Genomic DNA, 25626 nt, shown 5'->3' on the forward strand with positions numbered 1-25626 from the left:
GAAACTGTCTGTCACCTATGTTTTTGAGTGTGTGGTTGCTAAACAAGTTTGGAATGATGTATCTGACTCTTTTGAGTTTAGTAGTCCTAATAATATGAATGAACTTTCTTCCTTCTGGAACCTAAATAACAAAAAATCTGTTACCAATATTGCCTGTGTTGCTACCATTTAGAGCATTTGGACTACGCGTAATGACATGTGCTTTCAGGGCGTGCAGTGGACAAGCACCCGTGCAATCTTGACGATGATCAGCTCGTCATTGCACCAATGGAAGATCCTCTGTGTGGGCGACCAATCGGTGCTGCTGAGAAGATGCATTCAACTCCTAGACCGGCGAAGAGGCGAGCTGCTCAGGATTGCATGTGCGTTGCGCTGAGAGCCTGTGAGAAGAGGACCCGGGACGAGGCGCTGAAGACTCATTCAGAGTGGAGCAGATGATCTCTACATATCCTAGATACTGCCTTGTCTTGGGCTGGTCGAGGGCGTAGTCCTTCTGTTTTGTTTAGTTGGCACTCTGCATTTTCGTCAATCTTCCTTTATGGTGGATGTGTTGCGTGGCTAGGTGCTTGCTTAGGTCACTGAACTTCTTTTATTTTCAGTTTACTCTGGTCCTGCCATTCGGGCAGGTCCCGAATGCTTGTAACAGTCCTTCGGCGACTTGCGCTTTGCTCCGTTCATAATAAAATGGAGCGGGGGGAAACCCCTTTCGATAAAAAAAAACATCCCAAGCCGACCCATTTTTCTATTTTTTTTCTACTTGCGAACGCTTCACTGGTTTGAACGTTTTGGTAGTGACCAATTCATTGTTTTTTTCTGCACCAATCGTTTCTTTTATTTTCCGTTTCTTCATTTCTTTATAAGTTTTCATTGGATCCTTTTTCTTTTCTTTAGTTGTTCATCATTTTTCTTCATTTCTGCATTGTTCTTACAGGTTTTCTAGTTTTCACGGCTTTCTTCAGTTTTCAGTTTTCTTTGTTTTCTCATAGGTTTTCTTTGTTCTTTCTTGATTTTCACTAGGTTTTTCCTTTTCTTTCTTATTTTCTTCTGTTTTTGTTCTTTCTCGGTTTTCATCGGGTTTTCTTGTTTCTTTCTTTCCTTTTCCTTTTTTGGTTTTCTAATTTTTTAGTACACATTCAACATTTTCTGTATACAGTACAAACATTTTTTATATACATGTTTATCATTTTTTAAAACACAATAAACATTTTTTGAATCTTATATTTTTTATGTCTGCTTTTTTATACAAATTTCAAGTACAAGATTAAACAAAAATTTTAAGTACAAGATTAAACAAAAATTGATACATGGTCAACTTTTTTTCTATAGACATTTAACATTTTCCAGTTTGATTAACATTTTTTTAAATGCAAGATTTTCTGAATATATGGTCAATTTTTTCTCACATTTAACATTTTTGAAATGCTTGATTTTGATTTTTAAATACTTGTTTACTATTTTTAAATGCCCGATTAACAATTTTAAATCCATGATCAACTTTTTCACACGCATTATATATTGTTTTGTATGCATTTTTCGTATACTTGGTCAACATTTTTTCTATACACATTTATAATTTTTGAAATGCGTGATTAACATTTAAAAACATTATTTATTGTATATATATGATCAGAGTTTTTGGAAGTGTAACCAAAAGTAAAAAAGAAGGAATAAAAACAGATACAAAAAACATGAAAAAGAAATGAGGCTGTGACATCTAGCGCACCCGTACTGTTCATCTCGTGCTGCCCTTTACTCGGTGGTTCCCTTCATCTCACTATAAGGGCGACATTGGTGCACCCAGCGAGATGAGTCCTCCTAATGAGCGTTTCAGGCGCGGAATTAACACATAGCACTCTAGTGGCCGTCCCGTAGGCCGTGGACCATTTATGACTGGGATTGCCCGCTTTCTAGTTTGGACCGCTCAGTTCGCTTGCTGACTGGTCAGACATGTGTTCACCTACCTAGTTTTTTTTCGGGTGCTGCTCTATTTTTTAAGAAAAAAACCAATCACGTATTGACTTTTCAATTTAAAAGACGCCCACGGATTTGGAGAGGGTTCATAGATTTGAATAGATTAAGCAATTTGAAGAAAGTTTGCAAATTTGATAAAAGTATGTGGATTTGAAAAAATATTGTGAATTTAAAAAACTTTACGAATTTGAAAATTGTTCATGAATTTCAAAAGTTAAATAATGTGAAAAAGTTCAACTATTTAAAAAAAGATTATGGATTGAAAATTTCATGAATTGAGGAAAAAGTCCATGATTTTAAAATCTTTCATGAATTTTGAAAAGTTTAAGACATTTTAAAAATTCACAAATTTGAAACTATTTCATGACTTTAGGAGAATATCAGAAATCTAAAAAGGTTTCAAAATTTAACTTTATAGAAAATTAAATAAGTAAATGAACATAAAATAAAATAAAATAAAAAGAAAAAAGGAAAAATAATAAAACTAACTAGGAAATCCAAAAAGTACCAAAAAAACTGAGATCTTTTGAGAAGTCCTCGGCACCGGCGCGTCACCTAACATATCATTGTCTGCCAAATTCTATGCATTTGAGAAGCCAAGGAGATCTTTTGCTCATGGATGCAACTCTCATCTTGTTGCTAGATATATAGAAATATTAGGAGAGATCCACCGAGCATCTAAAGATGATCATATTTCACCACTTATTGTCAGAGGCGGACCACGAAAAAAAATTAAGGTGGGGCGAAGTCTTACTAGAATTTTTTTTATGCGAATCAAAGGAGTCAATACACACTAACAATGCTCACTACAAACCAATAACCAATTACAATAAAAATGTAGACACAGGCAATGGCAGTGCCCTACCCTCCTTCTAAAAATCTTTCTTAATTTTACCAAGATCAATACTTTTGAAGATCTCTCGCTCAATGTAACACACCATCAAGTCATTAAGCCAGCCATCAGACATCTTGCTGCGCAATTTCATTGATGAGAAGGCTCTTTTAACTGTTGCCGTCGCTACCGGGAGTAGCAATGCCAACTCAATGAGACGATAAACAGCGGGAAACATAACATGCTTTCAAGTTCAACCATCTTTTTAGCTAGGCTTGCAATATCATGACAAGCTCTAAAGTCTTCAATTCTTCTCATATGGATAATGAATAGCTCTAGGTTATCAACTACATGGTCACGTTCATAATCTGAGAAATCCTCATGATAAATCTCTGTGAGTCTAGCAGGCTTATTCACATTGAATTTAAGGCTTCAAGCTGCTGTTAAATTTTGTTACAAATCTGCTTTAAGCTACTGTTAAAATATCATCCATTCGGTCATTACAAATCTACAATCTGCTTCAAGCTACAGCTACTGTTAAATTTGCTATAAAAATTCAGAAAAGTTCAAAAATTACCTCCTACCCTTTCCTTTATTCCCTTTCCTTTCTTTTCCATCTTCTTGCAATCTGGCCGGAACTGCGCCGGAGTCAGAAGTGGCTGGACTATCGGACCGCTGCTGCCGCCACCGCTAGGCGCCTAGGCCCCGGCTTGCGCCACCGCTTGCACCGCCTCACTTGCTCCCGAGGTGCCGCCGCCCTGGGCAGTCGCCGCCGCCCTGGGCAGTCGCCGCCGCCGCCGCTCCTGCCTCCTGTGCTCCTGGCGACCTGGCCAGCCGCCGCCGCCGCTCGCTAGGGTTGCCACGTAGCGTCGTGTCGAAAGGTCGAGTAGTGGTCGAGACGAGAGAAAATCCTACGCTCGAACCTGGCCAGGCCAGCCGTGACTCGTCGTTTCGTGGGTGGCTGGCTGTCTCAGCCCATCAGGCCACTGGCCGTGTTGGCCCATAAGAACGAGTGAACGACGATGCAGCCTTTTCCATTAGCGATCGATGGACAAGGCAGCCTCTGTATCGATGCATACATATAATTTTTTTTGCTCAAAATTAAGGTACGGCAAAATTAAGGTATGGCAGGCGCCATACCCTGCCCACCAGGGAGGTCCGCCAGTGCTTATTGTGATGAGAGAGTAGAAGCAGGAAATTGAGAAAACACCTCATGGTTATACCATGTCACAACTAATAGAGTTTGACGAATGGCGACCGCGATAACGACATCTTTTTGCCCCGCTAACAATGACTTAAAGATTTATGCCTTTTATTTCCATATTCCAAACTGATTAAACATCGGTTCACAAAATGCCACCTTATCGTACCGGGCTCGACCAAGGCATCAAGTTTGGTCATAAATATACTGCTTAAAAAGGAAATGTAGACACATTATTTAGATTCATTGCGGACAAGGTATCCTTTATGCTTAATTTTTTTATTAATCGGGAGGGAAGGAGGACGGATGGACCGAAGCTGAGGCCGGTGGCGCCCTCTACACAAGCTTCAACGGTGGTGCAGCGGGAGAGCTCCGACCCATCTATAGGTACGGGGATGCAAATCCGTGTCGTCAGCGGTACAAGGCCACGATTGACGCACCAACGTAGGGGTCACTGTCGATCTTCTTTAGGTAAGTGGAGATGTTCTTCTCTCTGTCGTCGTTTCGGAGGAGGGGATCGAGCTGCTGTTTCGTTTCTATTTTTCTCGACCGCAACCCCAAATCCCCTGCTACCCGACCTAGCGCCACCACCCACCCCATCTCCGGCTACCGGAGCCCATCCTCTCCTCGGATGGATGGCGTCGGTCGCGGCGAAATCCAAGGCCATCAGCCCATCGGCGCAACCCGGCAAAATCCAGCACGCGCATGAGCACCCACCTGGTCAATGACGAGGCTGAGGAGGTGTATTAAGCGCTGATGGTTCTGGGACAGACATAGCCGACTACGAGGAGATGCTCCCCGCCAACATCGCCGGCATGACACCGAAGACGGCCTCCATGCCTCTCGATCGAGTAAATCTCTCCCGGCCTTCAGGAGGCTGCTGGAAATCAACCACCGCGAGGTCCTCAAGGAGCTCTACCGCAGGAACATCAACAACGTTCGATACGTATTCTGTTCCAAAGCTATCTACTTCATGGTGTACGAGAAGTACCGCAGATGGCTCTTAGGCACTATTCCCTCGCTCGGCGGCAGGCTGGTCAGGACCTGCTTGCCGGGTCGGCCGCGACGGCACATCCCCAATAGCTACGTATCCCCTTAACTCGCCTGCCGTGTCATTGACATGGGCGTCTCAGTTTGCTTGGCACCCTCACTAATACATGTTCACTTCGATGTATGTTATGACAATTTGAAGCGCGCCGGACCATGGACAATGTTCAATAAAGCAGCCATTACTAGCGACGTGATGGAGTACATCCGCTCCCCATGTATGACATATTATAGGCATTGGCCACAATCCTTGAATTGACTAGAAACACAGGAGACCTGCAGTTTAAGATGGTGCTCATCTACGCCTTTTTGGTCTAACTCTGAAATCCATTAGTACCTCAGGTTAGCCAAGGACGAGGTTGAATTTTCGTTGGCTCAGATTTGTTGTAGCGTGTTGGCATTGCTAGCTTACCCATAACACATGGTCAATCGAGTTTCATTGGTATTGTGAGTCTGGGAGCGCACATGCACTCTGTTTACTTGCCGTTGAAGAGGGGCTGCCTTTGCACGTCATGGGGTTCAGATTGAAGGAAAATTGGGCTGGACTGTTCTGCTCATGTTAATTGATGGAGCTAAATGTATTGCCTGGATAGATATTGAAATGACCGCTCTCGGTCTCGGTCTCGCGCACGCAACCTGCCTCGCCCCGTCCACCTACCACTGTAGCCACCAGATCCGGCAGATCCCGCCGACGAACCCCGCACGCCGGCGCGCCGCAGCCTCCTCGTCGGTCACGCTGACTCCTCCCCCTCGGCCGTTGGTTGTATTGGCTTCTCCCCCACGCCTGTTGACTCGCTATGGAGAGGAGGGGGAGGGGACGCGATACGACAGGGAAGAGATGGCGGAGGAGATGCATCGCGCGCGTATGAGGAGGACGATGCGGCTTCCTCTCAGGGGGGACTCAAAGATCAAGCTAGTCACGCGGATCTGCATGGAGGCGTCGGAGGAAGAGATGGAGCGGATGATGGTGGGGGAAGAGATTTCACCAGAGGATGTGATTGCGTGGGCGCGCGCGGAGATGAGCTCACCCTCGTCGGCGAGCAGAGTCAAGTGGAGGGCGTTCTGGTCTCTCCAACCCTTTCTCCCATGAGCTTGGGCGGCGAGATCTCGAATCCCCCATGCCTCCAGCAATCTGCCTGGGACCTTGGTATGCCGCTCAAGTGGGCGGCTGACCCCGGGTTTCGAGTGATGGCAGATGGGGTGAATTCCCGACAGCACTCTGCGGCGATCATGGCCTTGCCGGAGAAGACGCTGGTTGCCAAGGTCGGAGAGATACTCTGCTTTGCAGATGGGGCGCCGTATAAGGCCCCACTCGTCAGTGAGAAAGTTAGACAGAGGTGCGACCCGAAGCAAAAGACAGCGGAGCGTGCTGAGGTGGAGGAGCCACGTGAGGGAGAAGGAGATGCCATCAGGGCCTACTTTGGGCAGCTGTGGGGGGGGGGGGGGGGGAGACGCGGCCACAAACCCTAATCCCCCCTCGATCCTAGTCTAGATCGAGAAATCCCTCCTCCGCCGCCGCTCCTTCACCGTGGCAGACTGCCACCCCGCCTGCGATCAGGATCAACACCTCCCCTCAGTGCCCACCATCTCAATTTCTGCAAGTGAGTGGAGAGGAGAACAACCCAATTTCTCAGATCTAATCGCGATGGCTGATGCTCAAGGCCGGGGTCAAGGGCGAGGCAGACGCGACCCGAACAGGAACCAGCGGGGAGGCGATGATCATCTTGATCAAGCTAATCATGGAGGGGGCGGGCAGAACCAGTGGGCGCCACAGCAGTTTGGCCCCCCACAACAGGAATTCCCCTTCGGATTTGGCTTTCAAGGTGCCCCTCCCCCATGGTACCAGGGGCCGTTCCTGCAGCCGCCTCCGATGATGAACCAGTGGGGAGCGCCAGGCAATTGGGGTCCAAATCATATGCAAAATCAACAGCTGCAGCAACAAGGAGGAGGCCCCGGGCAACAATTCCAAGGGCAAGCACCACCCCAGATGCAAATGCAAGGAAGTCAGGGGCAAGCTTCCTTGATGCAGTCAGCAGTAGATAACAACAGAGAGAACAACAATCAGACTCAACAGCAGAAGAAGAAGCAGCCACAGAACAAAAACAAGAATGCTAACAAGGCCAAGGATTCTACTGGAGGTGACTACAGTGATGTTACTTGCTACACATGTGGAGAGCCTGGGCACCATAAGGCCCAGTGCCCAAAGCCCCCCTCATGTTTTATTTGCAAGATGGTGACACACAAGGTAGAGGACTGTCCAGTCAGAAAGAAGCCTAGGAATTGTGCTAAGTATGTGGGCAGTGCAGCTTCAGGTTTAGGGTTCTTCAAGATTGATGTCCCAGATGTCAATGATCAACATGTAGGGAACAGGAAAAACGTTGGGATTGTTTACATAGAAGCTGGGCAGGTCACCAAGGAAGAACTGGCCCATAAATTCTCTGTAATATACAAAACCAATTGACCATGGCACATCAGGATGCTAGATAGCTAGACTTTCCTTGTCAAATTCCCCCCTCATATCCCTGTAGCAACAGTCGCTGGATACCCCAACTTTGGACTACCTGAAATTGAGGGAGTTTCAGTCAATGTCGAGGTGTGGAAAGGAGAGATGGAATTTCATGCTGAACTCCAGTCTGTTTGGCTTCAGTTAAGAGGAGTGGCTCCAGCATGGGCAGAATGGTCAGTTCTAGAGCAAATTGCTTCTGTTCTGGGCACCTTGATTGATGTGGACTGGCAGGGAAACTTCAAATCTTTCTTTGAGGTGGTTAGAATCAAAATCAGATGCAAAGACTTTACCAAAATTCCTGCTGAAAGAATCTTTGGTATAGGAGACAAGCTGTATAAGATCAAAATAGTTGTGGAACCACCGGTAGAGGACCTTGAGCAAGATGATCTTCTGGATGAAGACACTGAGAAGAACAAAGAAAAAGAATCACTGAACACCACCAACAGTGATGATGGGGCTGGAGGCTCTCACCACACTGCAAAAAATTCCTCATCTCAATCTGGGGAAATGGTTCTACCTCTGGAACTCCTCACCAAACTAAGCAAAATGTTCTGGCCTACTTACAGCAACTCCAGGACCCCATTTCCTTAGATGAAAGCTTCAAGATGCTGCAAGAGATGGAGATTGGAGATGATGATGAGGAGGATAACATCAGCTTGCTTGAAGAACAAGTTGAGGTGGTAGTAGAAAGTGAATCCCTGGAAGAGGTGATTTTCAGCCCCAGTCTTGCCACAAACACAACCCATGCCTCACCCATACTACAAAAATGGGGACCAGTTCAGGCACAAAGAAAGAGCTCCAGGATTGACATTGGTGGGAGAACAATCATGGAGATTGCCATGGGGTCAAAGAAGGTCCAGAACCTGGAAGAGGCTAAAGGTAAACACAAAGGTACAATTAAGAAAAATTACTTTGAGAATTTTCATGATCCTGCATTTATTTCTGTAGCTAGAATGGTGGGAGTAGAGATTGATGTGCAGAAAGAAAGTTATGCTTCAATAGTCTTTAAGAACAAAATTCCTAAAGGGCCTGCAGGGCCTATCCGCATAGAAAATAGCATAGCTCAAGAAGATAGCATAACTGGGGACAAGGTTCATAACACTTTAGGAAAAGATAGTGTAGAAAAAAATAGACTCCCTGGGTAAGCCTGTTGGGCTTGAAAACCAAAAAGCTGTCTTAGATTCTCCTGTTACACTTGTGGGGTTAAACAGGACCTCTAATGCTGCTGATGACCAGAGTATTATCTGGTCCAAAATCTCCAAACATAGGCGGGGCAAGCACCCCAAGAGAGCACTCTTTTAAATGAATTGTTTATTTTGGAATATCAGGGGTATCACTACCCCAGGGAAGAAGCCTTGTATTGTAGATACCTTGACTAAAACAAATGCTAGTATAGTTGCTTTCTAGGAAACTAAGAAAGAAGAGCTTACTGCTGCCTTTCTTAAGTCCATTAGTGGGAATAAGAATTTTATCTGGCACCATCTCCCTGCTATAGGCACTGCTGGTGGTATCTTGGTTGGTGTGGATGCAGATATTTTTGAGGTCCTCCAATGGAGCTCTTTGAATTACTCTGTGTCCTGCAACCTAAAAATTAAAGCTAATGGGACCTGCTTTAGAGTGATAGCTGTTTATGGGTCTCCATATGATGAGGGAAAAGATGCTTTTATCTCTGAACTTCATAGCCTCTTTGTGGATGACCAAATGCCCACTCTCATAGGAGGAGATTTTAATCTAGTTAGGTATCAGCAAGATAAGAGTAGTGGTAACATTAATCATCTCTGGGCTGATAAATTTAATGCCTGGGTAGAAATTTGGAGCCTTCTATAAATTAGGATGTCAGGTAGGAAGTTCACTTGGGCTAATAACCAAGAGAATAACATCATGACTACCATAGATAGGATCTTCTGCACCACTGAGCTGGAAGCTATGTTCCCTCTATGTACCTCCCAAGCCCTCCCTAGAACTGGGAGTGACCATACTCCCCTTCTATGGGATTCAGGGTTGGGGAGCAGTACTAGAGGCTCCAGTTTCAAATTTGAAAAATGGTGGCTGCTCCATAAAGATTTTAAGGACTTGGCCATCAAAAACTGGACTGCTCTAGTCAAGAAGGGCAAACCAATAGATGTCTGGCAAGAAAAAGTTAGAAGATTCAGAAAATTCTCCAAAGGGTGGAGTAAAAATGTAGAAGCAGAGATTAGGAAGCTGAAAACTGCCCTCACTGAAGAGTATGATGGGTTGGATATCAAATCTGAAACAACTTGTCTCTCTGATGTTGAGGCTGCTAGGATGCAGAATATTCTAAAAGAACTTAGATATATCTGGATTAAAGAGGAAACCAAGGCTAGACAAAGATCTAGAGATAGAGATATATTAGAGGGAGACAGGAATACCAAATACTTTAATGCTGTAGCCAACCAAAGGAGAAGAAAGACTCTTATTCATTCTCTAGCTGGCCCTGATGGTCCTACCTCAGACACCAGAGAGATGATTAAAATAGCCTTTGATTTTTATAAAGATCTTTTTAAGAATGAAGATAGAGAAGGATTCAATTTAAGACAAGACTTTTTCTCTGTTGAGGAGAAAATATCTGAGAATGATAATGAATATCTCCAAGCTCCATTTTCTGAAAAAGAGGTGAAGGATGCCATTTTTGGTTCATACTCTGAAGGGGCACCTGGACCAGATGGCTTGTCCTTTCTTTTTCTTCAGGAATTTTGGGAAGTTATCAAGCAGGATGTTATGGCTTTGTTTGATGACTTCCATGCAGGGAAACTTGATATATATAGATTAAATTTTGCTATGATTACTCTCATTCCTAAGGAAGAAGATGCTACTGATATGAGGAAATTTAGACCCATTAGTTTGCTGAACTGTATTTTTAAGGTTTTTACCAAGGTTTTAACTAATAGGCTTGCCACTCTCACGAATTTCCTTACTTCCAGTAACCAATCAGCTTTCATAAAAGGGAGATACATCCTTGAAAGTGTAGTGACAGCTCATGAAGTTTTACATTATACTTTCCACTCTGATAATTCAGGACTAGTGCTAAAGTTAGATTATGAGAAAGCATTTGATAAAGTTAATCTGGATTTCTTGATGGAGATTCTCCAAAAAAGAAATTTTGGTCCTGTTTGGACCAAATGGATCTATCAAATTACTCATATGGGCTCTGTGGGAGTCAAGGTCAATGGGGTTGATAGTGACTTCTTTGTAACCAACAAAGGACTAAGACAAGGAGATCCTATATCTCCTTTACTTTTTAACATTGTGGTAGATGTGCTAACTAGAATGCTCATTAAAGCAGCTTCTCACAACCTGATTAAAGGGCTTTGTTCTAATCTTATCCCTGGTGGAGTGATATGTCTGCAATATGCAGATGACACTATCCTCTTCATGGATAAGGATGAATCTAAGGCTGCTAACTTGAAAATGGTTTTGACTTGCTTTGAGAGAGTATCAGGTATGAGAATCAATTATACTAAAAGTGAACTCATTCCATTCGGAGTTGAGGGAGGAGAGCTAAGGAACTTCATGAATACCTTTGGATGTACTTCTGGTACATTTCCAATAAAATATCTAGGGATTCCTTTACATTATGACAAGCTGAGGAGGGAAGACATCCAGCCTCTTATTGATAAGATTTTAAAGAGGATGGCTGGCTGGAGGGGAAAACTACTGTCCTACCCGGCTAGAATAACTCTCATTAAAGCTTGTCTAGCTAGTATCCCCATTTATTTACTGTCCTTCTTTAAGTTCCCTAAATGGGCCCTAGATCTGATTAATAGTCAACTAGCTCATTGCCTTTGGAGTGACTTTGAGGGGAACAAGAAACTCCACCTGGCCAACTGGCGCCTAGTTTGTATGAAGAAAGAACATGGAGGGCTTGGGATCCCCAATATCAGGGATCTTAACCTGTGTTTATTGGGCAGTTGGGTCAAGAGATACGCCCAAGATGAGGGTAAAATTTGGAAATCAATTGTAGATAGCAAGTATATTAGGAATGCTCCTAATATTTTTGCATGTAGACCACAAGCCTCCTCAAATTTTTGGAAAGGGGTTATGTGGGCTGCCAAGGCCCTTAAGTTTGGCTACAGATGGGTAGTGGGAAATGGTAGGAAAATTAGATTTTGGGAGGATATTTGGTTTGGAACCTCCCCTCTCTCAGTTCAATTTTGGCCTTTATACTCCATTTGTCATCAAGAATGTGTGACATTTTCTGAAGTTTGGGATGGGAGCAACATTAAGCTTACTTTTAGGAGAATTTCCACCCCTGCCATGATGGAGGAGTGGTACTCCCTTGAACAAATCATAAAGGAGACTGTGCTCAAAACAGATGATGATGCTATGGTCTGGCAATATGAATCCAAAGGGGTCTATTCTTCTAGCTCACTTTATGCCATCATCAATTTTAGGGGTGTGAAGCCTGTCTACATCCCTTCTGTTTGGTCCATTGTTGTGCCCCCCAGAATCCAGGTTTTTCTCTGGCTCCTGGCGCATAACAAACTTATGACTAAGAACAATTTACTTAAAAGGGGCATAGATAGGAACCCTGACTGTCTTTTTTGTTCTGAACAGGAAACTGTAAACCACTTGTTTTTTGACTGTGTGGTTGCAAAGAACATCTGGGATGCAGTCTCCTCATTTCTTTCCATAGAGGTAGGATCTAGTTATTATTCCATAGCCAAATTTTGGCCTGCCAACAAGAAACATAAAGTACTTAATGCCTTTTGTGCTTGTGTCTTGTGGTGCCTGTGGAAAACCAGAAATAAAACATGTTTTTGATAATGAAGTCTGGTATGATATTAAACAGATCTGGTGGCTGGTCTGGAAGACCCTCAAGAGGTGGATGATTCTGTACTCCGAGGACTCACTCGAGAAAATGCAGGGGATACTACATTGGATATCCTGCATACTCAAAAGCCCACTCCAATTGACTCTGGGGTGAAGAGGAACCTGATGGGCACTGGAGGTGCCACTCATGACTCTTCTTATCCCAAGCTTGGTTCTGGGGCTTGTAAAGGTGGGTTCCAGAGTACTGACTCTTCAAGGCCAAGTGATCCGTCATAAAAAAAACTGCTCAGGCGATTTCGAGCCCTGCATCGCCTCTCGACTGGCCTGGCACACCAAATCAACCCCTCAAGAAGATGAAAGGGGGACTCATGGAGCATATCAAGGAGGTCCGCGAGATGCTTGCTGCAGAAGACACGAGGTTTTGAGACGGTGCAGGAGGAATGAGGATCACTTTGCTGTAGTGTTTCATCGGTTAAGTTCAGTGTCATGAAAGTCGGATCCTCGATCCTGTAATAGGCTGCAGGCATTTTTTGTTCCCCCTTACTGTTTTATTTTCCTGCTCTTTGAGACATGCGTTTTGAGGCATGCTTGGATGTTAGACCTATGTGGTTTCATTTATTCACAAATGAATGGAACCGGGGGGGGGGGCTCCAAACTCCCCTGATGATCTAAAAAAATGTATTGACTGGCGGAAGATTAGTATAATAGATAAATGGGGTAGGGTTGCTCGTCCATTCCGTGTAGGTAAGGTTTGTAATTTGGAATACCGAGCAAGTTCTCAGGTAATGACACCCTGAAGTGTCATTCTAATTTCATCAGGTGGTTTGGTGCATGAGGAGATTTTTCATAGTAATCATAACACTTCCTTTCCAGAGAGCAAGATGAAACTAAATATTTTGTTCATAGTAATCATAACAATTCCTTTCAAGCTGAAACTTGACACATCCTCGTCAGGTAAATTGATTCATGTTCTTACTTCATGTCCAGACAGCAAGATGAAACTAAATACTTTTTCTAGCATATTTGTTGGATCTTGATTTTCGTTTATGTTTAGATTTGTCTTACACATGTTGAAGAACCAGATTCAGAGCATTGCCAAGGGAAAGCCCAAAGTCTTCTTATGAAACTAGATTAATTGTACAAGATTGAATGGGACAAAACATTATACATGATAATCGTTTCTTTGAAGTTTGAAGGTGTCACATGACATCTTTTCAATTATATATTCATTTAGTTCAGCTGGAGAGGAATAAATTCTGTTAAAACTCAGTACCATGATATTTTAGTATGATTGGTCCTTTTGGAGTACATTCATAACACAAAAGAATTGTTTGGTGGCCTCATACATGTTTCTTGTGCCTACCTTTGCAGCACAGCAGTGACAACATGCTTGGCCATGTCTCAATTTCGGTGTCTGAAAGCACAAGATTAGATGAGTTTTTAGATGATCCGAGACACGGTAAGGTCTCTATACTGAAGTTATTGTGAGTCAACCTAATATTTTTGTTATAGAGTGAAAGTAAAAGAGACACATGAAGAGTCCAAATGATCCACTAGTTCCATTGCAATGTGGGAGACCCACTTATATACATGGTGAAGGGGTGTGTTGGGGAGACACCTCTTCCCCAACAGACACCTCCTGGGAGGCATCCCTCCCATACAATTGATCACATGTTTTTATTTCTCAACACTCCCCCTTGATCAATTCGTCATATGTATATTGCAAACTGAAAACTCCTCCAAAAACCCTGTGGGAAAAATTGAGGAGAAACCTTATAATAATATGCCATCGAAAACTCCTTTAAAACCCAGTGGGAAAAAATAAGAAGAAACCAATATGGCATATATCCGCACTTGTATTTATATTGTCTCGTTAAAAACCTTATATGAGAAACCATCATGGAAAACTCATAAATGGAAAAAGAGTACAATATGAGTGATTTGAGGATCACCAACGGGTTATAACTTGGGATTTTACTCCCCCTGAACTTTGCAAACCTCAAGAATATCTCATACCAATTCCACGAACCTAGTTCTAGAATGTAAACATTGATAGAGATATTGTGAATATCACAATAATCTGTTTGCATATTATCCTCTTACATTTCTATAATTCACAAGGATAAATATAACCCATAAGCAATACAAGTGACATTATCTTGGTAGATAATGATAATCTCCACATGATTTCACATGTGGCCAATCATTCTATGAAGTCATCCACATTTTCCGATGCTTCAAATGAAATAGAATGTTCACTGGAAGGACTCGTTTAGAGTCTATTCTGAATACTTCCTTCAAAGTACTCTTCCAGCAAACCCAGTCTTTGATATGTCATTGTGGGATCAGATAATTAGCCACTATCAATATATCAAATCATGGTCCCATCTTGATTTTTCGAATGAAATTGATCAAGACCCTTCGTGCCCTGGATATATCCCAGGATATTCCTTACACAAACCTTATACCTTTTAGGGAATTGCACTCTCAATAAATTGCCAAAAACTATAGTGTCAGGCCTAACATATTTTGCAAGATATATGAGTGCTTTGATGGTATTTAGATATGGCAATTCATGCTCCTCTATCACTTCACCATCTCCCCTATGTATCAAGGATCTATATCCCATATTAGGTATAACATGACCATATGTGTCTTTGATATAATATATCCATATTGAACTTCTCCAATACTTTCGGATATATGAAGACTGATATCTTAGGGGGATGTGCTCAAGTCATAAGCTTAGCATAATTTGGTTTAACCCAAATATCCGTCTTAACATGATTCTGTGTATTTCATGTCTTATATAGACTTTGATGATAAGATCATCGACACCACAAATTAAGGTGATGTAAAGTCCAACCCAGGATTTCTTCATGAATACACGTCAACAATCATTAGTATGAGAGTAATCCTTGTCAAGGAATAACTCACTTAGTCGGTTGCACCACACAAATCTCCAACTACTTCAAGTCATAGAATGATTTCAGAAGTTCCACACATGCATGTTGCGATTTACCTTTGGATTCAGACTATCAAGTCATTCAATGACTTCAATATATACATCCAAACTAATTGACCCATGGAGTATGTAGACATTACATACATCAACCGTATGGATCTGTACTGCCATTAACATTCAGTATCGAAACATAATTCCACTTATACCAAAAAGGTATGCTAGATCGTAACTGATGTCGGGTCTCTGCGAAAAACCCTTGTGCTACAAGCCTCGCTTTCTCACCACCTCATTTATTTTCGTTTCCAAACGAAAATTCACTTCTCTTCCCTCTGGAAGATACATATGAGGAGCAGGTTTTACAATGGTAAATACCGCTCTTTTGATGAGCGAGTGCCACTCTTCCTTAATTGCTTCCTTTCATTTGAACCAATATAAGTGCAGACAACAGTTTCCATGGATTTTGGTTCAGGGCCCAAAAGGATTCTAGCAATTCTCAAGAAGAATTTTATGTCGACATATGTAGACTTTCTCATATACGATTCTCAGGAACCAATATCATTGTGGAATTCTTACTACGCCTCTTAACTCCTTGTGATTTCCCACAACAACAGAGTCAAGGTGTTTCGATTTCCCAACACCTAAAAATGTGTGCACATATGTGTTGGACTTTGGATGCCGCGCATCCCTCGGGTGTCATTCAACCCGAGGTTGAATCATATTTACTGATCGAGGAGTCAATCTCCCATGTTTCCGCTGAAACATATGAGAACTTAATCTCATGCGACCAGAATTCTCCCCCTCTTGCTCTCATCTAGGGAGATGAGTGGTTTATTAGGTACCTCCACTCATTCTGGTACTTGACCATATTGACACCTTTGTCATCAGTAAATATACTTGGCAGATTATTTGCAGTATGCTGCAAATTTCTCATAACCTGAACATGCAGTTCAGATTCTTAAGTACGTGGACAAAATGTCTATGACATTTGTTATCCATTTCCTGGCATTCTTTGTGGTACACATCTCCCCCTAATGCCAGAAAATGTTCTTATTGCAAAAGCAATCAGCGTATGGGCTGCAAATAACTCCCTTGCTAGGGTTAAGGTATTTGGCGGATTAACGAACATACCACAGTTATTCCTCACATAGATCCCAACCATATGTGAAGGCCCATGATGTACGCTGGGGTGGTGATATCGGTATACAACCGAATTACCGCAGATGGGAAATACTTCACTTATTTCCACGTACAAACTACAAGGGGGTGCAGTATCATTTGATCTCATTTAGACCAAATATGCGGAGTGTGAGACCGCATGTTACCATCAACAAAATGTCAGTAAATCACAGTTCTGCAACATTGGCTATGCAATATTGAATCTCTTTCATAAGATATCCAGCCAAACCATTCTGGTTATGTACCATATACTGAATATAACCATTGAATGTCCGTGAATCAACTTCAACGACATTTCCATTCCAATGGAATTATCCCACGTTAGGATAATTTGCTCTAAATTCGTCAATTTGAGCACTTAATTCAATAAATGCATGGTTATGTGTGGATATACACACCTAAGACCATCTTCTAGATGCGTCTATGAACACCATGAAGTACCAAGATAACCCAGATAATGGTTGAATAATCCAAACATATTCTTGCATTCAATCAAGAATATTGGCTGGCTCATTTCAAATTTTAAGGTGAGAGTGCCTTAAAATTAATTCCCCAATGTCACATGTAGTGCATAAAACAATCTGATGATTGTTGGGAATATTGCAACTTGTCAAGTTGTGGCCAATAGAATTGTCAATAATTTCTCTAATCGTCCAATACCATGATGATAAAGGAGGGAAAATTATTATGTATGCAACAAGATTGAGTATGAACTGACTCATACATTCAATTATCTCAACTATCATGTCCGAGAGACAAGATGTTGCAATTTATACTACATGTAGTAGTACAATTACAGGCTAATGATATTTAGGGATAACTAGGAGACTACATGAGATCTCCAAAATATCTTTGTAATATCATTCCACAAGCATATCATCAATATAGAGGAGTCCATTCTCCTTCCACCATGCCAGAATATGTTCTGGTTGTTTCCTTTTTGAAGTAGAACTTCGAACTTATCCCATTAAAATCATTTGCCTCCAGTGAGTCGGTGGTATGATTCAACCCAATACTTGACCAATTGGTAATCATTGGTATAACATTTCATACAACCACCACTTTGACAAACTTGAAAGTTGTCATTATGATCATTTAGATTAAATGACACATTCCCTTTTGAGATATACACTCCATTTCTGCTTGTCATTTTTCCTTCACCTTACATTCAACTCCCGTGGTTCTCTAACCACTATTGCTTAGTACTAAGAGCACTAGCATGAATTTCAGGCATTGCAAACCTGAAACAAAGATGATATTTCTGTTTATCATCCTAGGAGAACGTAAAGTGCAATAAGGACTTATATTCAGATATGCATCTGGAGCCGCCTTATCACATAATCTCAACATAGTGTTGATTTATTGACAACGGAACTATAAGGCTCAACGGACTCGAAGTCCTGACAATGAATGAGTAATCATTCATGTGATGCTTATAACAATATATCTCGCCTCAATGAAGGCTCAAAGGGAAAAATGGATGCTCATTATCCATTACATACTCAGTTGAGAACTGAGCCATTGCGATGGTACATAAATGCAAATATGCATATTCTTAGCTATTTATAAATAGCCATGACATTTTCTGCAGGTGGATTTTCCGTGGCAATAAGGCCCGGGTCGAAAAAATCTTTATGTCCATGACCCATGTTAAATACTTACTCCCACCAAATGTCATCTCATCGCATTTCCTTTTAAAAAGGTCAGCCATATGGTGCATGAAATACTCATGCATTAATTTACCTTTAGTAAATTATGTAGGATGAAAATGCTATGGCTAAGCATAATCATGGTCATGGTGATTGTTATTGACCCAAAGTGCAAGCCTTCCAGAAGAACACCACAGTGTGGTGTAGATCTTCAAATTAAAGGTAGTCGCCTCGAAAGGGACAAGCCTTTAATTAATTTCCTTAAAACACATAGAGGTAGCCGACCACCTAGTGGTGCCTCACTCTTATGGACAGTTTCCATTGATCATAGCCTCCACAACCTTATGTTATTTATAACACATGAAGGTAATCACCATAAAATAGCATGAACCTCTCAGCTGTGCATGAAACTTAATTCATAGCTATGATGACGTCCCATAAGTTGTGTATGCATGGAAGGTAATCACCAAAATATGCAAGTGTTTTGCATAATTCTCTTCATAGCATAATATGCAGCATAGTCACCATTGCCTTGGATTCATCTCCTGATGGAGTATTTGACACTATAGTCACAACCAATGACAAATGCTATGAAATTGACAAGTATTTGGAAAAACATCTGAAGGTAGGCATCAACAGTGTAGGCCTCATAATGGCTATGTCATAAGTTTTGTGCCATCACTTTTGCTTCGAACACATGGAGATAATCACTAAGTAGTGTAGATCTCACTCTTATGGAGCTTCTCACAACCTTGTGTTAATTATAAAAACACATTGAAGGTAATCACCACATGGTAGTGTAGACCTCGCAGTTGTGAACGAAAATGATTCGTTGCCATTATGCAATCCATAAGTTGTGTGCAAAATTGAAGGTAGTCATTATGTCAGACTGACATAATATAGACCTCACAATAACATTGGATAATCTTATGTTTCCCAAATTTGCAAGCAAGTTCCATATTGTTGCCAATAATGGAATCAATATATTGCTTTGCAATAGTATTACTCATGTAATACGAATAAATGCAGAAGTATAAACATACTTGTGCAACATATATGAGGACTTGGGGGCCTCAAACGGTCATTTTACATGATGTAAAATGATGCATAATTAATTATTATGCAGTTCAGCAAGACCCTGTGGTCTATCATGTATATTTGCTCTGAAGCCTCAGGCATAAAACGCAAATATCAATAACCATGTGGTTAGAGTGCTAAAAATAGTAAAGCCTCGGGGTAATTTTCAATAAGCCTGAGAGCTTAGTAGCAAGTTGGATAATCCTAACGAAAGTGTCAGGATTTATCCGTGATTTCCATACAATCAAAAAGGCTGATTTGCAAAATCACCGAAGAGAGGATATCTCTTCTCTTCTTTTGCTATGCGATTGCCAATTCCCTGAGAGGAATAGCCACTGTTGCCTTTCGGAAATTTTCAGCCGCGCCGGATCGCTTTACCATACGGCGAACCGAGCGCCACGCGGTCGAGGCCACGCCGGAGGGAGCCTCGTCGGCCAAAGCCGAGGGCTTCGTGCGCACTTGGCACTGCCTCAGCTGCCATCACGCCCTGAGGCTATGGAAGCTCCCGCACTTGGACAGATTCATGGTCGCCGACCGTGAGGCATTTTGCTGATGATGCCTCCCGCCGCCGTAATTCATACCGTCGCGCGGGCCCGACAACGCCCCATGTCGCGCTGCTTGTTCTGCACGCATAGCCACCTTCGTCGATTCCTTGTGGCCGTCAGGCGCGTCACCGCCATGACTCTTTTCTCGTTCTTCCTGGAATCGATGGATTCCAATGTCCGAGATTCTTCTTCTTGTTTTCTCCTTCTGTACGTGCTCAGATGGAAGTAAATCTCGTGAGTGCGTAGATGTACAAGGGAAAAATAATTGAAAGATGATTGATCAAGCAATCAATTGACTAATCCCAATCTGTGCGTGGAACCAGGCAATTCCGCGTTGAATGGATCCGCATCAGAGGCCTTCGCTTGCCGGATGCGAATGCAACAGGACAACTCCACCGGCTGCCGCGAGCGTACATAACTGCTGCTTAGATGGAGTTTTCCTCTCAGCGAAAAGCCAAGCAATCCTCGCAGGAAAACAAATGGATCAGATTCTTGTATCCCTTAATCATAAGAAGACAAAGAAATTAACATTCTCATGATTAATCTCTTGTACGGATGCATGCATGCTCCATGGTGTTGCCGCTGCATGTCCTTGCGCAATCAACCCTCCATCGCATGCTGTTGCCGCCGCTTGTAGTTCTGCGATCGACGCCTTCACGTATTGGCGTCGTGCTTCCGCCTCGGAGGAGCGCTGCCACGGCCGAGCGCCTCCATGCATACTGGCCGATGTTTAGAAGGACGGCCACTCGACAGTTTCTTTTCGTGTCGCCAATTGCTCTCGATAGAGTCTAAGTGCTGATAACGTGTTATAGAGTGAAAGTAAAAGAGACACATGAAGAGTCCAAATGATCCACTAGTTCCATTGCAATGTGGGAGACCCACTTATATACATGGTGAAGGGGTGTGTTGGGGAGACACCTCTTCCCCAACAGACACCTACTGGGAGGCATCCCTCCCATACAATTGATCACATGTTTTTATTTCTCAACAATTTTATTATGTTTATTGCAAACAGAACCAGAAGCCAAGATACAAATACGCAATTAAACATAGAACCTTTATGTGGTGTGAACAAGATGAACAACATGAGAGAATGGAGAGGGAATCGGAATTAAATGGAAAACAGAGTTAGCGGCTCAGATCAGTGACATGAACTCCTCGATTTTCCCTATTGTATTAGCCCAAGTACGGAGTATCTTTATCCTGCTCTCGCCAGTGGGATACGAAACACACTCTTCCATCCAGTTCCTCCACCCGGTCAACCCAAGTACATTGCAAACGATGTTTGCTTGTAGGGAAGCATCACTGAATTAAATGTATTTGCGAGTTATAAATGTTATTGCTGATCTTATAGAGTTAGAATTTTATTAAGAGAATTTTAGTTTCTCGTGTCTGACAAGTGAAAGATCTTGATTGGTGCTTTAAGCTTTTCTTCGACAAGCAAGTACGTGGATACTTTTTTCCCGTTGCAACACACGGGCATTTTTGCTAGTAATAATAAAGCACAGATTGACTTGGTCGGGTTCATCGTCACAATACACTTCTTCACGTGAATTTACGCTTTTCATTTTGCACAAGCCGCTAACAAGGTGATACTAAAATAACGTGCATGTCCGATTTTTCTTTACGGCACGTTCATGGGCCAGATGGGTCGAGCTGGGCCTGCCTTTCTTTTCCTTTGTTCGTTGGAAGGATTGATCAGCGAAACAAAAATTGATCTCATCCCTAAGATTTACTCCCTCCGGTCCTTTTTACTCTGCATATTAGAATTCTCTGAAGTCAAACTTCACAAAGTTTGACCGTATTTATATGAAGCGGCGAGGCGGGACATGGCCGGCCGTCGCCAGTGGCTGCCACGACGAAGAACGACCTGCATCTTCGGTCCGCTGTGTCCATTGGAGCAGCAGGGGAAGGCCGCATTGGAGCTTAGGAAGAAAATTTTGGTAGACGAGCAAGCATCGTCAAAACAGAACAAGAAATGCAAGGAATTACTCGTTGATGCATGTGTGCATGCATGCACGTAACCTGCTAGCGTAACAGCATACAGACTCAATAACGGCAAGGGGCGTCGCAGCTGGCGGAGGCGGAGACTCTGATTTATTCCGTACATACTTGGAGCAGTATGGAGTACAATGCATGCATGCGTAAAATAGATAAGTGGTGAACTTATTATTTCTATCCGGTGCTTCCTCCTTGCCGACAACACGAAACGCACAAATCACAAAGGTAATATGGTCACGCTTGCAGGCAGGTCGAGGCGGATGCATGACCCCTGTATGATACCGTAGTGCTCGGTATTGCGGTCGTCGTCAAGCTCCTTGCCATTGAGGAAAAGCCGCTGCGCCTTCACCGGGAGGTGGCGGTAGCGCTTGTGGATCATCTCCTTCATCTGCTTCACGGTCGCAAAGTACCACACTTCTAGGGTGAACGAGCCATTCCTTGCCTCAAAAGTAACGTCCATGCCGGCCGCCGTTCCCTCTCTGACTCACCTCTTCTCTACCTGTACACCAATATTCCTATAGGTCATATATTGGACTTACAAAATAGTTGGAATGCTAAATATAAACAGTGGACTTGAACATAATTATCAAAATTTCTAAGTTATGTTGAAAACATTATCATGCATGTGTAGGAATGCCAACTGATAAATATGAATAAAGCTCGCACAATAAAAACCACTACACGGTGCAGATAAAAAACTACTATGTGCAAGACACGACTTATTCAACCAACAAAATGCAATTTATTACATGATTAAGAGAATGAACATCCTAACGTATTCCAGTAAAAATAACCCATTGATCGATCTATCCTAGAGAGATTGATACCAACCTCTATCCGAGGTGCCAATGACAAAGTATGGCAAAGGTAGGCCCAAAATCAAAAGAGTGGAAGAATTAACCAGACCTTCCCATGTGGCGCCTAAATTAGATGGAAGCCAAGAATATATGGTCGTCAAAACTAAATAAGTGGATGCCAGATTAGAAAACCTAGGTAGCTTATTCATTGATAAACTACAGAGGCACATGACCAATATCAAAAGATAAAGATAAACATTTCGGCCATGATAGATTGCAACAATGTGAGTTCCTCTAGCTTGCGTTCTTGGATGGCTACCTAGCCGTGAAGGTGAAGATATTCAAGCTTGGTGCAGACAGGTCGAGGTTCAGCTTAATAGTGAAGAGGAAGAAAACGACCAATCTTCCTTCTAGTCCTGCGCGCGCCATGGCAGGGTATTCTTCCTTGGTCTCTTGGTTGTGGAGAGGGGTGCATGGGCAGTAGATGAAGAGTGAGTTTATATAGGCCAAGAGGTCTAGGGTTTTTGGCAGAGAGAAATAACATTAAGGGCTGGGATTGTTTCTCAATTAATCCCGCCGAAACAATTGTTGAAAAGAAATGTGAAACTCAACGAAGCTTCTACAGTTCCCTATTTGTTTGGATACGAAAGAAAATATTTTCCAGAAAATAGATAACGAAAAAGGAAAGAGAATAATGGAGATTGATGATATTGCCATAACTGCAAAATTTCTGTTTAATGAAATAATGTGGTGCATGGCATATTCCACCGGAATATGGCATTTTTTTTTCAATTTTATGAACCTTTTTTTCAAACACAAACATTTTTTTTCAATTTTATGAACCTTTTTTGAAAATTTGTGGACATTTTTTGAAATAACTGAATAAAAGTTTAAAAAATATGAACAAAATTTGATTATTTGGAACATTTTTTGGAAACGTTAATATATTTTGAAAATTTAAAATTCGGACATTCTTTAAATTCCAAACATTATTTTAAGGAAGCAACAATTTTTGAAGATTTAAACATTTTTTTAAAATTTGGAATTGATTGAAAAAGGAATGGAAGCATAAAAACGAAAAAAGAGACAGAAAATGAAAAATAAAAACATTGAAAACCAGAAATAAACAGAAAACCAGAAATACTTAGTTCAAGGAAGGTTCTAGAACCTTTCAAATACCAGTTGGCTCGCACTTGAGGTGGGCCGGCCCGTGTGCATCGCTCCCTCGGACGGTCGATAACCTTACGCGTTAACCGGCAGATAGGTAATTCCGGTCTACAGCCCAGGCGTGATGGGATTAACAGGCATTCGGCTTCTGGGCTAGGCTAGCCGTGTCATGAAATTTGGTCCCGTGGCAATTGCGGACCCTATGCGGGCCCACAGGACGCACGCCCATGGGGCTTGGGCTTAAGATGGACCATACAGAACGTGGATGCTTAACCTCAGCAGCACGCATTCCATTTAATTCAGAAAATTCAAAACAAAGTTGACTTATTTTTTATAAGGGAAACGTTGGTGATCGGTACACTGGCGGAAGATTTGTGCCGGACTCACGCTGAATGTTCGATTAAACCCAATCGAACAGACTACGCACGACGCAGCCCGTGCAAAGCTTCTCCACGCATCCTTGCTGGCCCACCTTGCTGGCCCACGTGCCATGGGCCCCACGCACACACGCGCGACGGTGGGGAACAGATAAGATCTCGCCGTGGTTGCCTTCTCTCGTTCATCTTATCTTCTTTATCTCTCCAACTACTCGTTTCTGGTGGTCGCCGCCGATGTGGCGAGCTCGTCGCCATGGCCGCCGGCGACTTGATGCGCCTTGTGTGGATCGATGGCGTAGGATGCACCCCCTCTCCATGGCCGCTCACATCCAAGGGCGCACTCGTCTCCTTGTCTGCCTCCTCCAGCAGCTGGATGTGCGCCCTCTCTATGGCCGCCGCGGCCAAGGTGCACCAGTCGCCATGCCAAGCTGCAACCGGCCACGAGGGCGGCGAGTTCGTGCTAGAACCGAGGGGATTTGCTAGAACCAGGTATTTTTTTGCTGGATCCACCTTTTTATTTTGCTACAACCCTTTTCATTTTTTGCTACCATCCCCATTCGATTATTATGAACATCTTTGTTTTTTGCTGGAACCGGTGCCCTGATTTGCTACAACCAGCTGTTGTACATGCTACAAGGTCGATGCCTCGCCGAAGGAAGCTACATCCAGCGGTGAAGAGTGTTGCATCCAACGCCGTTCGATGTCGGGAGCTGCAAGCGTGCACGTCGGAGCTGCGACCGACTGCTAGGGGAGCTGCAAGAGGGGAGGCCACTTTTTGTGGATTTGTTCTCGTTTTGCCGAACCAATTATGTTTTTGCTGGAACCGATGTATTTTCTTGCTGGAACCGAGATATTTTTTTGCTTCAATGATTGCAGAGCTCTTAAATGCTCATGTCTTTTTTTGCTGAGACCTAAGTTTGTTTGTGCCGGAAGCGTTTCTAATTTTGCTTCAACTAACCACTGGACTTTGACCCGCGGAGAAGATTTTTGTTGCTTCCAATTTTTGCTGCTTGGCACTCTGACCCGGCGGGCGGGAGACGCAGAGATGCTACAACTAGCCACCCGAGCGCTATTATCACTGGAAGCTGAATCTAGCAATTTGTTCTGCTACCACCATCTTTTTTTAACTAAAAACAACTCTAATTTTTGCTTTCACCATGTTCTGTTTTTGTTAGATCCAGCTATATTTTTTGCTTCCACCATGACGACGACTGGCAGCAACACGGTGACCGGCGACCGGCAATGACGACGGCGACCGGCGACCGGCGGGGAGGGCAACAACAGGTGAGTGCGCCGGGCGGTGCTTCAAGGCCGGGCGCATAGCTCATCCATGGAGGCGCGATGTAATTCTTTTTGTGAAAGAAGAAGCCTGACGAAAGAAGATGAGGGAATCGTACGGCTACACGTTATTTTATCGGACGATGCTGGTACGACCGGCCCAAAGTTGGGCCGGTGCGCCGGCGCCTAGTAGTGCCTTTTTTTTATAAACATGATGTCTCATTATTAGAGTGAATATTGTGTCAG

The 25626-nt window shown here is 42.9% G+C and overlaps 1 pseudogene across 1 annotated transcript; it reads left to right on the top strand.

The window, feature by feature from the left end:
- The first annotated feature begins 6137 nt into the window (after nucleotides 1-6137).
- Nucleotides 6138-12645, top strand: LOC147982560 (uncharacterized; annotated as a pseudogene). The gene is made up of 3 exons (XR_015599416.1): nucleotides 6138-6425; nucleotides 6544-8436; nucleotides 12368-12645. The product of XR_015599416.1 is annotated as an uncharacterized LOC147982560 (transcript).
- Nucleotides 12646-25626: the final 12981 nt, after the last annotated feature.

Source organism: Triticum urartu, chromosome 3A, assembly GCF_056163025.1.
Source record: "Triticum urartu cultivar PI428250 chromosome 3A, HENAU_Tu73, whole genome shotgun sequence".
NCBI classification, from domain to species: domain Eukaryota; kingdom Viridiplantae; phylum Streptophyta; class Magnoliopsida; order Poales; family Poaceae; genus Triticum; species Triticum urartu.